This window comes from Capra hircus, chromosome 11 (assembly GCF_001704415.2).
Source record: "Capra hircus breed San Clemente chromosome 11, ASM170441v1, whole genome shotgun sequence".
Lineage (NCBI taxonomy): Eukaryota > Metazoa > Chordata > Mammalia > Artiodactyla > Bovidae > Capra > Capra hircus.
The window spans coordinates 20,714,356-20,724,510 of record NC_030818.1 but is presented as its reverse complement, the minus strand read 5'-3'; the positions used below and the strand labels follow the sequence as shown (position 1 = coordinate 20,724,510).

The 10,155-nt window shown below is 41.5% G+C and overlaps 1 pseudogene; it reads right to left on the bottom strand.

Annotated features, from left to right (window-relative positions):
• Positions 274-2,386, bottom strand: LOC102184813 (annotated as a pseudogene).

Below are 10,155 nucleotides of genomic sequence, written 5' to 3'. Positions count from 1 at the left end.
GAAATAGAGTCCTGGGCATAGTGGCTGGGCATGTTCCCGCCTCATATCCAGGACCCTGCTTTGTGCATGTCTGATGTAGTTGAACAGTGCTGCCTACAAATCCTGCCCCTTCTTGTCCTCATGTTACTAAGCAGCCCCCTGTGGGGCTTTCCTGGGACAGATTCCCCTGTCCTTCTGCCTCTTCTATGATTTGCGTAAGCAACAGAATAAGTTCATGTGTCTTGAGAATGAGTGGTGGATAAGTTTGTTTGAAACTCCACTATATGGAGTTCATCATGGCTGAAGGTATTTTTTAATGTAGAAATTCCTTTTTCTATTTGAAGTAACCAAAGTCCATTCTCAAGAATTCATTGTCCAACAACTAAAACACTCCCAGGATTTGTTTCTTATTTATACTGATCCCGCCTTCTGTTATCATCCAAGAGCCTCTGGAATGGCATCTGCTTTTCAGCAGGTATCAAGAACCTAGGGTCAAGAACTAACTCAGAAAACGAAGTTTCTTTTAAAAATTATAAAAGTTTGATCAGACTTGACCTCTAGTACATCTGTGCTACTATGACACAGGGCTTGTGTACATCTTTTAGCAGAGTCCAGCCCTACTTGTTGGTGGACAAGCTTTGTTACTTCTGCAGCAAGTTGTTTCTAAGACCCCACTTCACTGGCTCTTTGACATGCAGCTGCGTTATTTATGTATGTGGTCAGTCTCTGGAAGGGGCAGACAAATGGAGAGTTTCAGGAACTTTTCTATCAAATCATCTTGCCATCTGTGAAGAACTGATACAACTTAAATGGTGATGTCTTATCTCTGTTTAGCCAAACAGCATTGCCAGTGGACTTCCTCAGTTTTGCTCCAGTTGTAATTAGAGGAATAGATTCCAAATATGTCTTCTCCAGCCAACTTATGGATGAACTCATATCCAGATATGATATTACCCAGCTGATCAGATCCAGCTAGTTAGACCATAAGGCTGGAACAGGTAGTAGAAATCACAAGCCTAGATACAACAGCCAGGACAGGGAAGCAACCTAACTGACAGAAAAATGGATAAAGAAGATGTGATATATATATATATATATATATATATATACAATGGAATATTACTCAGCCATTAAAAGGGAAAAAATTGGGCCATATATAGAGATATGGATGGACCTTGAGTCTGTCATACAGAGTGAAGTAAGTCAGAGAGAAACAAATATCATATATTAACATATATGTGGAATCTAGAAAAATGGTACTGGTGAACCTATTCACAGGGCAGGAATAGAGATGCAGACAGAGAGAACGGATGGGGGACACAGGTGGAAGGAGAGGGTGCGGGGATTGGGAGAGTGGCACTGATATATACACACTACCGTGTGTAAAACAGATAGCTAATGAGAAACTGTGGCACAGCTCAGGGAGCTTAGCTGGGTGCTCTGTGATGGCCTAGAAGGGTGGGATGTGGGGGTGGTGTGAGGGTGGTCCAAGAGCAGGGGATATATGTGTAAGTGTGAGTCATTCAGTCGTGTCCAACTCTTTGTGACCCTCATGAACTGTAGCCCACCAGTCTCCTCTGTCCATGGAATTCTCCAGGCAAGAATACTGGAGTGGGTAATCATTCCCTTCTCCAGGGGATCTTCCCAACCCAGGGATCAAACCTGGCTTCCTGCATTGCAGGCAGGTTCTTTAAGGTCTGAGCCCGATATGTGTATACATATAGTTAATTTACTTCCTTGTACAGTAGAAACTAACACAATATTGTAAAGAAATTATTCTCCAAAAAAAAAAAGAAAGAAAGAAAGAAAGGAAAAGAAATCATAGGCCTGGAGTACCTGGTATAAGAGCTTTGCCAGACTATTGCCTTTTAGGCTCTTGAGCCCAGTATAAGGGCCCAGCCAACTCAGCAGCTTGCCCTGCCGTGCCCCACCCCGACACCCCGTGTAAGGGCCGCCTACTGCCTTTAGGAAGTCCACCAGGAGATACTGCTGCTACCATGCGAGGTGTCCAGCACCACGAAGTTGCCCCAGGTCCTCCTATTAGTGAAGAGCTGCAGGTGATGAACCGCCAGGGCCTCAAGCCCTGGGCAAAGGCATGCACTCAGTGACCATCGCCTGGTGCTCCTCGGAACCACCACTCCCATCTCCCAGGGGCGCTCGGCGCCTCCCACTAGTGACGTCACGCTGTGGCCAGCTGGCTGGAAGAGAAGAGGTCCAACAGCGCCAGGAGGTGTTCACCATGAAATGAGTCGGCCTGGGGTCCAGGCCGCCATAGATGGTCCTGGGGAAAGTTTTCTGCCAAGTCGCGATGGAAGAGCTCTGGGAGGTCTGTCTTTGTACATGTCTCGGGGAAGAACTTGAACAGACCTCGAGCCTTCTGCACCACCGTCAACCTCCGAGTGTCCATGTAGGCCTCACGACGTCCCGGGGGCAAGACTCCTAACCCGCCTGCGGTACCAAATCACCATGAAATGCACTGCAATAAGGGTGCCGCCATCTTGGTGAAGCCCTGGACTAAGAGAGAGAGGATGATGGGGGTGGGGGTGAAGATGATGAAGACGAAGCTGGTCTGCCCGAAGGATATGAAGAAGAGGAAGAAGAGGATGAGGATCAAGATGAACCAGGACTCTGGTGTCTGTCTAGTTTGGTCTGATCTGTGAGATACCTCTGGTAAGTGGCAAAACCCGGAGTGTAAGGACACTGGGGTGTATTTCTGTACTGGGGTGCATTGATTGGAGATTTTCCTTTTGAGGGGGAAAGAGGTATGATTTGGTCACCTGGTTTTGTGTGGAGTGCCTGCTGTAATTGGATTTTCCCTTCTGGGATGAGGAGTCCTTTGGCCACCTGGCACTGCCTGAGTTGTGTTTGGAAAAATCCCCTTAAGGCGGAGGCCGGTCTGTACCCCTGTCTGAAACAATAGGTAGGAAATCTTCCATTCTTGTGCTAGGGAACTGTAGCTCTGGGAAGCCATTGAGCACTGGTTTATCTAGTTCTGCTTTGTCTGTTTCTGGTAATATCTACTGTGTGAAAGAACAATGGGGAAACTGAGGGCCTGAATGACACTTTTTAAAAAAACTAGAGTTTCTAAGTATGGCTAATGTGGAACTAAGTTCACTGGCCTGGCTGCCCAACTTAAATAAACTTTGAAAGTTGAAACTTTGTGACAGTATAATTCTGGAGGCTTGGAAGTCCTGGCAGAGAAATGTCTAAATATTCCTTACAGTTTGAATGGAAACGAAATCAAAGATCTTTCTCCCATGTCTTGGCTGTTGTAAATAGTGCTGCTGTGAACATTGGGCTGCATTTATCTTTCCAAATTAGGAAATTTTGGTTTGCTTTTCCCAGATATATACCCAGGAGTGGGTTTGCTGGGTCACATTTGTAGTTGTTGCTAGTCACTAAGTTGTGTCTGGCCCTTTGCAACCCCATGGACTGCAGCAAGCCAGGCTTCCCTGTCCTTCACTATCTCCCTGAGTTTGCGCAAACTCATGTCCGTTGGTGTTGCTGTCCAACCGTCTCATCCTCTGTCACCCGCTCCTCCTCCCCTCAATCTTTCCCAGCATCATTGTCTTTTCCAGTGAGTAAGCTCTTTGCATCAGTGGACAAAGTATTAGAGCTTCAGCATCAATCCTTTCAATGAATATTCAGGGTTGATTTCCTTTAGGATTGACTGGTTTGATCTCCTTGCCATCCAAGGGACTCTCAAGAGTCTTCTCCAAGACCACAATTGGAAATCATCTATTCTTCAGTGCTCAGCCTTCTTTATGGTCCAACTCTTACATCCATACGTGACTATTGGGAAAACCATAGCTTTGACTATACCGACCTTTGTTGGCAAAGTGATATCTTTGTTTTTTAATATGCTGTCTATGTTGGTAGCTCTATTTTAAGATTTTTGAGAAACCTCCATATTGTTCTCCATAGTGGCTGTACCAATTTGCATTCCCACCAACAGTGTAGGAGGGTTCCCTTTTCTCCACATTTATTGTTTGTAGAATTTTTGATGATAGCCATTCTAACCTGTGTGAGGTGATAACTCATTGTATTTTGATTTGCATTTCTCTGATAGTGATGTTGAGCATCTTTTCTCATTTGTTGGCCATCTGTATGTCTTCTCTGAAGAAATGTCTATTTAGAAAGGTCTTCTGCCCATTTTTAAAAAATTCGGTTGTGTGTTTTTTGGTTATTGAGCTGCATGAGCTGTTTGTATATTGGAAATTAATTCCTTGTCTGTTACTTCATTTGCAAATATTTTCTCTCATTCTGAGGGTTGTCTTTTTGTCTTGTTTATGGTTTCCTTTGCTGTACAAAAGCTTTTAAGTTTAATTAGGCCCCATTTGTTTGTTTTTATTTTCATTTATTAGGCAGTGGATTGGAAAAGATCTTGCTGTGATTTATCCAAGAGTGTTCTACCTATATTTTCCTCTATGAGTTTTATAGTATCTGCCCTTACATTTGGGTCTTTAATCCATTTTGGGTTTATTGTTGTGTATGGTGTTAGGGAATGTTCTACTTTTGTTCTCCTGCATGTAGTTGTCCAGTTTCCCCGGCACCACTTATTGAAGAGACTGGATTTTCTTCATTGTGTATTCTCGCCTCCTTTGTCATAGATCAGGTGGCCATAGGTGCATGGGTTTATCTCTGAGCTTTCTCTCCTGTTCCACTGATCTGTGTTTTTATTTTTGTGTCCGTACCATATTGTTTTGATTACTGCAGTAATCAAGCTTTGTAGTATAGTCTGAAGTCAGGGAGCCTGATTCCTCCTGCTCTGTTCCTCAGAAAAACTGTTTTTGAACTGCTGCAGCGAATCACATACTTAGACCAGGAGGACAGGCCCCATAGGGTCCTGCTAGTTACAGACTCAGTCTTAAATCTGAAATGATCACAGGTGACTGGAAAGTTATAGAATATGGCCAAAAAGTGATTAAGGGACCCACTATTTAGGAAAAGAGGGATGGACCAATTTGGACTAGTTAGAGAGTAATTATAGGACCAAAAATTGTGTTTTTATTTTCCAACTAGTTGACATTATTCGGTAAACTCTTTAGAATTATTTTTGTACCTGGTTTGTCTCTCTTTTTAAAAGTTGTGGGAAAAGACACAAGATTTATTATCTTAAACATTTCTAAGTGTACAGCACTAAGTATATTCATACTGTTGTGCAACCGCTCTCCAGAACTTTTTAATCTTGAAAAACTCAAACTCTGTGCCCGTCAGACAACTTCCTCAGCCCCCTCGGCATTATCATTGTACTTTCTGTTTCTATGAGTTTGACTTCTCCAGAAGCCTCACATAAGTGCATTCGACTTTTTGTGACTGGGTTATGGCACTTAGCATAATGTCCTCCCTGTTCCTTTATGTTGCAGCATGAGCCAGTGTTTACTTCTTTTTGAGGCTAAATAATATTCCAATGTACGTATATATGCATTTTAATTATCCAGTCACCTGTTGATGGAGACTTGGGTAGCTTCCACTTCTTGGCTGTTGTGAATAGTGCTGTTATGAACACGAGGATGCAAATAATCTCTTCAAGATCCCGCTTGGATTCTTTTGGCTATATTCCCAGACACGGGATTGCTGGCTTGTCTTAGTTTGTTTGGGCTGTTATAATAGAAGACCTTATACTGAGTGGCTTACAAACAAGGGAAATTTATTTCTCAGGGTTCTGGAGGCTGGAAAGTGCAAGATCAGGACAAATTAGCTGTCTGCTGGGATCTGTTTTTGGTTCATAGATGGCAGTCTTTTTGCTGTGTTCTCACATGGTGAAATGGGTGAGGGAGCTCTGTGGGGTCTTCTTTATAAGGGCACTAATCTGATCATAAGGGCTCTGCCTTCATGACCTAACCACCTCACTTCTCAGGGACCCTGGCTCCAAATGCCATCACAGCAGGGGTTAGGATTTCAACATATGAAAATTAGAGGGAAACAAACATTCAGCCCCTTACCTGGATCATATGGTAATTCAATTTTTAATTTTTTGTGTAGCCACCATACTGTTTTACACAGTGGCTACACTATTTTATTTTCCCACCAGCAATGCACAAGAGTTCTTATTTTTCCATATCCTGGCCAACAATTGTTATTTTCTAGGGGTTTTTTTGGCAGTAGCCATCCTCGTGGGTGTAAGGTATTATCTTACTGTGATTCTGACTTGCATTTCCCTGATAAATAATGATGGTGAGCATTTTTTTCATATGCTCGTTGGTCATTTGTATATCTTCTTGGGAGAAATGTCTAGTCAAATCCATTGCCCACTTTAAAAGTAGGTGGTGGTTGTTGCTATGGTTATTGAGTTGTAGAAGTTCCTTATATGTTCTAGAGAGTGACCCCTTACGAAGTATGAGGTGCATGCACACGCGGTCGAGTCCAGCTCTTTGTGACCCCATGGACTGTAGCCCACCAAGCTTCTCTTCCCATGGAATTTTCCAGGCAAGAGTACTGGAGTAGGTTGCCATTTCCTTCTTCAGAGGATCTTCCAGACCCAGGGATCGAACCCGCGTCTCTTGTGTCTTCTGCATTGGCAGGCGAGTTCTTTACCGGCTGGGCCACCAGGGAAGCCCCAAGTATATGATATATACCAAGTATATGATTCGCGAATATGTTCTTCCGTTCCACCGGTTGCCTTTTCACCGCTTTTTCACTGTCTGCTTCAACTCCTCAGACCCCAGGGGTCGCCATCCCTGAATCAGCCGGAAGAGGGCGCATCATTGCAAGAGCAGAGCTGGGGGAGGATGTCAGGATCTACTGGGTTATATATCCCCACTAATAAGTTCTCTATCTAAAGGTGCAGCAAAAATTATAGACAGTTTATTGAAGAATTTCAATAAACTTTATTTCCTTTGAAAACTAAAAGGAGCAATATATATGACTGATAAATGTATTTAAAACATTAAATGCTTAACGAAATTCCCTAGTGGTTCAGTGGCTAGGATTCTAACACTCTCAGTTCTGAGGGCCCTGGTTTGATTCTTGGTTGAGGAACTAAAATCCCACAAGCTGGTGTAGCCATGAGGCGTGGCCAAAATAATAATATAAATAATAATAAAGCTAAACAAATAAAAAAATAATTTTATTACAAATAAACAAATAAAAATAGTTTACTGACATACTGTGCTTCATAGGTGCCAGTCACTGCTCTTAGTACTTTACCTATATTTAACTTACATGCATTTAGTCACAAAAGCCCTGGGAAGTAGATATTATTTTCACTCTCCTTTGAAGATAAGGAAACTGAGGCAAGGGAGGCTGAGAAGCTGGTCCAAGACCCCACAGTTAGGAAGTGGCAGAGCTGAAATTTGAACTGGCAGTCTGGCTCTGAAGCCTGTGCTTATGGTCTTGGATGGTTTGATTTTTAAAATTTTAAAAGAAATATAGTTAATGTACAGTATTATATTAGTTTCAGATATTCAGCATTCTGATTCAGTATTTTCACAGATTATATGCCATGAAAAGTTTTTAGAAGATAATGGCTATAACTCCCTGTGCTATGTAATATATAGCCTTGTCACTCGTCTGTTTTATATATAGTAGATCATCCCTCTTAATCCCATAGCCCTGTGGCACCCCACTCCAGTACTCTTGCCTGGAAAATCCCATGGACGGAGGAGCCTGGTAGGCTGCAGTCCATGGGGTCGATAAGAGTCGGACACGACTGAGCGACTTCACTTTCACTTTTCACTTTCGTGCCTTGGAGAAGGAAATGGCAACCCACTCCAGTGTTCTTGCCTGGAGAATCCCAGGGACGGCAGAGCCTGGTGGGCTGCCGTCTATGGGGTCGCACAGAGTTGGACACGACTGAAGCGACTTAGCAGCAGCAGCAGCAGCAATCCCATAGCCCTAATTTGTTCCTCCTCCGCCCTTTCTTCTCCTTCTTGGTAACCATTAGTTGTTTTCTGTATCTGTGAGTCTGTTGCCATTTTGCATATACATTCATTTGTATTATATTTTAGATTCCACATATAAGTGATATCATATAGTATTTGCCTTTGACTTATTTCACTAAGCATAATATTCTCTAGGCTCATGTTGCTACTAATATTCCGGTGTGTGTGTGTGTGTGTGTGTGTGTGTGTGTGTGTGTGTACCACAGTTTCTCTATCCATCGCCTGTTGATGGGCACTTGGGTTGCATCCATATCTTGGCTATTGTAAATTGAGCTGCTAGGAACATGGGGGTGCATGTATCTTTTTGATGGATAGTTTGGTTTTTACCTGTGGAGAAAGTTTTTCCACTTCAACCAACTTGATCCGATAGGATATGTGTTACAAAGTCATTCCTTTTAAGATTCCATTTTCTCACTTGTACCTTCCGAAAAATTCACCATTGACTTAGGTGTTTGATGTAGGACTTGGTGTCACAGAGCCCTGGAACATCACCCAGGGGCTCCCCAAATCACCTCTTAGCTCTGTTTTCAGATGCCTGGGAACCTCACTTATAGCCAAACCTGAAAAAAATTTCAGAATAAATTAAAACACACAAGCAAAAAGACATAGACGTAAGGGGGGGAAAACTCCTAATAAGAAAGGATTTTAAAAAGTTACCATAATACCATTATCACATTCAATAAAGTTAAAAACAATCCCTTAATGTAATCTAATATTAGAGTCCAGTTTTCTCAGACTATTTCTCTTTTCTTTGATTATCAAAACTCTCCTTTCATGGGTGTGTTTAGTTTTAGGTCTCTTAAGTCTTTTCTAACCTATAAAATAATGCCTTCCTTTTAGTTTTTAAACATATTATTTGTTGGTGAAATTGGGTCATTTATCCTGTGCGATAACACGGAAGACTGAGAAAATCAGTTTAAGATGTTTTTGTGGCTCCCTGTGTCCCTAGGCGCTGTTCCACTAGGGGTGTTCAGTCAAAATACCGTGTTTTAAAGTCACTTGAGATAATTCTTCCCTATGTGATTATGAAATCAGTTTGATACACTGTTAGTTTCATTTGTTCCAGTTTTTTTTTGATTGATGGGAGTTGCCTTTTCTAAATATGATTTCATTTTACAATGCTGCAAGATATCTACATGGTTAAAAGTCAAAATTATAAAAAGATATGAACAGAGAAGTATAGCTCCCATGACTGCTGTCTTCTCCATCCAAGAGTCAATCTATTCCTTGCCCTGGAGATGCTTTTGGTTTTTTAAAAGTTGTTTATATGTGTGCACGTTTGTATTCCTGCTTGCTTCTTCTGACCTTCTATAAGGAGGCCATCCTTATTCCTTTTTTCATAGCAGCATAGCACTGTGTGTGGGTTCCGGAGTTTTCCAACCAGTCCCATACTGATGGACATTTGAGTTGTTCCCAGGCTTGGCTACTGCAGATAATGCTGCAGAGTGTATGTCATTTTGCAGTTTTGGTCGTTATGTTTGGGGTAGACTTCTGGAACTGTGATTGTTGGGTCAAAGGGAAAAGGCATGTGCAGTGTTGCTAGACAGGACAAAATTCTTCTCTGTAAAGATTGTTCTATTTTCAGTTCCCATCAGCAATGTAACAGTGTTTCCTTGGAACCTTACCAATAGAGTGTACTGTCACACTTCTGGATTTTTGTTTATCTGAAATATAAGAAGTGATATCTCAGGGTAGCTTAAATTTGCAGTTCTCTTGTGATGAGCAACAGTTCATTGGTTTCGTTTGCTTTTCTTTTTCTGTGCAATGCCTGTTTATATCTCATTTAAAAAATCAAGTTATTGGGCTTTTTCTTCTTCAAAGTCTTTAATTGTTAAGGATATTAGCCTCTTGTCTATGATAGAATTTGCAGTTACCGCTCCCAGATTTTCATTTGCCTTTTAATATTACTTAGGACTTTAAAAAGATTGCCATGCAGCCAAATTTATTACTGTTTTCTCTTATTAGTTTTGGATTTTGCCTCTCCTAGGATATAAAATATCCCATTTTTCTCTGTTATTTGTATGGTTTCATTTTTACATTAGCCCTTTGACCCATTTAGAATTATCCTGGTGTTTAGTGTAAGAAATAGATCCAATTTTATCTTTTTCCTTATGGGTGTCCACTTGTATGTGAATTATATCTTAATGAGGCTATTATAAATATATATATATATTTGGAACAATACATCCTATGCTTTAATAGTGGTTGATTCTGGATGGTAAGATTCAAAGTATTCTCTATTTTTTTCTTTATATGAATAGATATGCCCTATTCTATTCTCCTATATTTCAGA